Raw genomic sequence first — 5,617 nt, forward strand, 5'->3', positions numbered from 1 at the left:
CGATGTGGTGTCTACCGACGAAGCAAAGCCTAATTCCGTGTTTGTTTTCGACGATGTAATGTGCGAGAAACAAGGCATAATACAAGAGTACTTTTCCATGGGCAGACACGCCAAGGTAGACTGAGTATACCTGTGTCAGACGTACGGTAGAATACCAAAACATCTCCTACGAGACAACGCGAATGTCATAGTTTTGTTTCGCATGGACGAACTTAATTTACGCCACGCTTACGACGATCACGTAAACACCGACATGTCGTTTCAGGAATTCAAAGACATGTGTTCCTTGTGTTGGAAAGACGAACACGGATTTCTAGTCATTGTAAAGGACTGGCCTCTATATAAGGGCAGGTACAGACAGGGTTTCGATCAGTTTATCGTCAAACATGAATCATAGCATTTCGAAATTCGGACGCAGCAGCAGACATACTGTATGCCACGACTCTGATATCCGCAAATACATTATACTACTGGCTCAAAAAGTAGACAGTGTGAAAAACGAATTACTTGAGTATCTCTTTGCCATCGACCAGCGTGTGGAAGCCTCGGATTCTCGCATTCGCGACATGATCGAAGAATCGAATGCACAAAGACGTGACGATTTGAGGACTTTTCAAAGTAGTCTGAAAGCATCACTATCGCACTTGACAACTAATTCAGATTTTGCCACACACAAGAAAGAAGTTTCTGCGAACGAATAAAGAAGTATATAATGAGGTCTTGCAATAAGTTTTCAGCCAGTACAATGTCGGACCTGGCCAGTGACCTTCATCGAACTATACAGTCTGTTCGTGAAAAATATTTACTTGCTAGACGAACCAGACTTGCACGTGAGGTGGAAAATGAGGAGATATTTAAACCAATCACTAGTCGCCTCGTCGAACTTAAAAACATGGAAGAACCAGCTATCATTGTGAAGACAGAAGTTGAAGATGAAATGCCAACTGTAAAGAAGAGAAAGTATGAACCAGATCTAGAAGAAGAAGACTTAACAAGTACAGAGACCATGCACAAGAAAAAAATACCGAAAAAGGGACATCAAGTGAATGCAATGGTCCGACCATACCTGATATCGTTTACGAGTCGGAATAATGACACGACCTACGGAGTGTACAGAAAACATAATAAGTGGTTCCTCGGTGCTAAAGAAATAGACTTTCTACCAGGAAATATCGTTCGCGTAGAAGAGTTCAAAACGCGCGGGACTCCGGGTCTGTACGAATTGCTGTTTCGCAGGGAGCCTAAAGGATATTCTCACAAAGACTTACAAGAGTACAAAAAACTGCTAGAGCTAACCAATGCACATTTTCGCGATAACGATCCAGATAGTGCTGTATATAAAGAAGTAGATCATGAAAAAATCGACATTCTCGCTAATCTCTTCAGTGAACTAACAATACATGGCGAAGGTTTAAAAAAGCTAGAAAGTGGTCAGATATTTGACTATGTATATTGGGACGACCCTAATGAATTAGTTGATCGCCTTAGAATTCTACATGCTTCGCTTAGCGTAGGAAACTATTCGCACATCAACGAAATAGTCTCCATACTTGAAGAACTGAGGGAAGCCGGCTACATACAATGAGTCGAACCGGAATCGCTCACGAACTTCATGCTCCTGCTAGACGAAAATACCTTCGTCGCAAAGTCATAGTTCGTGGAATTGATGATTTATTCCAGGCGGACCTTGTTGAGATGATACCGTATTCCCGATTGAATAAAGGTTTCAAGTACATGTTGACAGTCATCGATGTTTATAGCAAGTTCGCTTGGGCTAGTCCTGTCAAATCAAAGACTGCAACTGAAGTAGCCAAGGCCATGAACTATATTTTGCGTGATGGACGTGTACCGTCGCACCTGCAAACGGACCTCGGCAAAGAATTCTACAATGCAACCTTCAAGGCTTTGATAAAGAAGTATGGCATCAAACACTACTCTACATTTAGTAACGTCAAAGCCTCCGTTGTCGAAAGGTTTAACAGAATTTTGCGTTCCAAGATGTGGCGGCAGTTCACGGCTAACGGAAATTACAAGTGGCTTGACATATTGCCGAAACTAATAAACGAGTATAATTCCGCGGTGCATTCTACCACGAAAATGAAGCCATAGGACGTAAGGGACAATCACCTGCTTCGAACAGTGTTTTCCAACACGAAGAAGAAAGATCCACGAAAGCGTAAAGCTAATGTCGGTGACATTGTGCGAATCTCCAAGCAGAAAGGTATCTTCGAGAAAGGTTTCACTGCGAACTGGAGTCCCGAACTTTTCCGTGTTACACATGTTCGTGAATCAGAGCCTAGGACCTACTACCTCGAAGATTTGGACCACAAACCTATCCGTGGCGGCTTCTATGCCGAAGAGATTCAGCCTACGTTGTATCCTGATATGCACTTGGTGGAGAAGATTATAAAACGAAGAAACGGACTGTCCTACGTCAAGTGGTGGGGCTTTCCACCTCGCTTTAATTCGTGGGTGGCAGATGCAGACATCGAGAAATCCACAAGACTTTAGTTCTTTGTCTGTGTATTATTTTTTGTACTTGTAGTAGATTAGAATGTATGTAATAAAAGTTTTTAAAAGTACTTGCGGTGTTTTTTTATTTTCTCAATCCTGTCACTTTTGTGGTATTTTTTAAATTAAAGTTGTTTTGTATCGGCCAGGGATCGAACCAAGTTCAGGAATCATTAATTTCCTTAATAAGTTAATTTTTTGATGATTTTAAAAAAATTTCCCGATTTTGTAACATAAAAATTACGGATTTTCAAGATGGCTGCCGTAACGAAAAGAGCAACGGTGGTTTTAAAGATTTTTTATTATTTAATTCGATTATTTAATTTTTTTTATTTTTAAATTTTTTCCCGATTTTCTAACATAAAAATTACGGATATTCAAGATGGCGGACATGACGTCATACTACCTGATGATATATAAGCATGGTAAAAAGTGGTGGGGGTCAGTCTGCCTGCAGCCACTATTGAGGAAGGAGCCTGTCGCCATTTTTAATTTTTTTTGACCTCATCGGTTTCGAACCGAGGACTCCGAACTCCGTGTCTAAAAAGTACGTTTTTTAAAAAAAAATATATATTAAAATTTTATTTAGTGAATTTTTTTATAAATTTTAAATTTTTTTCGTTAAAATCGGATCATAAATAAAAAAGTTAAAGATGGCGGGCGTAACGAAATTTGCAACTGTGACGTCATAATTCAAAATGGTGGAATACAAAATGGCGGAAAGTTCGAGAACACACAATTACGTCATCGAAGATGGCAGATCCAAGATGGCCGCCGTGATATACTTGTCCCGTTACACTGTGTCCCGTTACATTGTGTAACGTTACGTTGTGTAACGTTACGTTGTGTCCCATTACGCTTATCCAAGATGGCCGCCGTGATGTCACAATCCAATATGGCGGATCGGACACACAGCACCACATCCTGAATCCTGTTTCAGAACATACATTCCTATACTACTTTCACAGTAAACACAATACCGGTTTGTCACATGAAATTAACTGAGCAGAGAACAATGAGTAGTTGATTTGATGGTTTCCAATTGAAATGTTAGGAAACGAATAACTTTTTTTTTTTTTTCACAATTTCACAGTAAACATAATACAGGTTTGTCACATCAAATTAACTGAGCAGAGAACAATGAGTAGTTGATTTGATGGTTTCCAATTGAAATGTTAGGAAACGAATAACTTATTATTTTTTCTTTTTTTTCACAATTTCACAGTATACACAATACCGGTTTGTCACATGAAATTAACTGAGCAGAGAACAATGAGTAGTTGATTTGATGGTTTCCAATTTAAATGTTAGGAAACGAATAACTTTTTTTTTTTTTTTTTCACAATTTCACAGTAAACATAATACAGGTTTGTCACATGAAATTAACTGAGCAGAGAACAATGAGTAGTTGATTTGATGGTTTCCAATTGAAATGTTAGGAAACGAATAACTTATTATTTTTTCTTTTTTTTCACAATTTCACAGTATACACAATACCGGTTTGTCACATGAAATTAACTGAGCAGAGAACAATGAGTAGTTGATTTGATGGTTTCCAATTTAAATGTTAGGAAACGAATTACTTTTTTTTTTTTCTTTTTTTTCACAATTTCACTGTGAACACAATGATTCCGACTGATCTTCCGTTTGACTTCAAACGATTGCAATTTCCAGTTCGCCTTGCGTTCGCAATGACAATTAACAAGTCGCAAGGCCAATCGCTTAGTGTTTGCGGAATAAATTTAGAAAATCATTGTTTTTCACATGGGCAGTTATACGTTGCGTGTTAACGAGTTGGGAAACCATCCGCTTTGTTTGTGTTAACGTCAGACCAAAAAACAAAAAATGTGGTTTACCAAAGAGCACTTCAATGAAACGGATAATTTGCGGACACGTATAACGCTTCGATTCAGTATTTACTTTGGATTCACTTTCATTTACTTAGAGAAGTTCAACTACATAACACTTCATTTTTGTTATCAAAATGAATTCATTACTGTTGTGAAATGAAATAAAAATTTTCCTTTTCAAATATAAAACAAAAAAAAAATTTCTTCATCTTTTAATCACCAAACGAAATGTTACATAAAACGAAGCTATCTGGTGGCGAAACGGAGTTCGCCGGGTTTGCTAGTCATTTATAAATATTACATTTAATTGTGTCTATTATTTTATATACACTTTCAGAATTAATTCCATATTTTCCTTGCGATTTAACAGTATCAGCAAAATCCGGAAATTTTCGCAAAACCCATCCGAATACTATATAATTATAAAGTCTTTATAAATTTTAATGTATGTTATAAACGTAACCGAACTGTCTTACAACGTAAACTTAGTTTCTTAATTTAAAAAAAAATGTTTTATTGATTTCTGCGATTAATGCCATTCTAATTGGTTTTATTTCTTTAGTAAACTGATAAGAGTTTTAATATTTATTTCAGAAGAATTTCAACGATTCCATAAAATTGAACAATTATTTTTCTTCAAATCTGTTACCTCTGCTAGCTTTGAATGATAAAATTTATTTTGTTTTGTAAAGCTCCAAAAAGCAAAAACACAGTAATTTGTAATGTATATATATTTATTACCGTATTTTCCATACTAAAACATTCCAAAATAAGTGTCAGGAGTGGGATTTGAACCCACGCCCACAGAGTGGACCAGAAGGCTCTCAACCCCCTGAAGCACTCCAAGGACAGTCTTGAGTCTGGCGCCTTAGACCGCTCGGCCATCCTGACTTCTGGGATGTAGAGGTGCGTTGTTATCATATATATTTCACGTGAAAAAGTTATAACTGAAATCCTTTGCAGTAAATTTAATTTTTGCTGAATATCGATTAAATACATTTCTCAGAAATGATTCAAATTCTACTTATAAATTCAGTGAATCTTTTTAAGTAATCAGTTTTTAATGATAGATAATTTGAGAGATTATTTATCATTCTTTTTAGAGGCAAAATTTTTGGGTGATATTATTAAGATTTTTTTTTTTTTTAAACATGCGATTGTAGCAATCAAGCATGCACATGGACAATTAAAACCGTTTAACAAGCGCATAATTTACACTGATTATGATATTTTCTTTGTCAACGTCCTTGATATTT

General features: G+C 36.7%; 1 non-coding gene across 1 annotated transcript; it reads right to left on the reverse strand.

Moving 5' to 3' along the window:
• Nucleotides 1-5,135: 5,135 nt before the first annotated feature.
• On the reverse strand, nucleotides 5,136-5,252 carry Trnal-caa (transfer RNA leucine (anticodon CAA)). The gene is made up of 2 exons: nucleotides 5,215-5,252; nucleotides 5,136-5,180 (listed from the first exon to the last, which is right to left on the reverse strand). It is a non-coding gene; the product is annotated as a tRNA-Leu (tRNA).
• Between the last annotated feature and the right edge of the window lie 365 nt (nucleotides 5,253-5,617).

The sequence above is a fragment of the Bacillus rossius genome, chromosome 14 (assembly GCF_032445375.1).
Source record: "Bacillus rossius redtenbacheri isolate Brsri chromosome 14, Brsri_v3, whole genome shotgun sequence".
Taxonomy (NCBI): Eukaryota; Metazoa; Arthropoda; class Insecta; order Phasmatodea; family Bacillidae; genus Bacillus; species Bacillus rossius.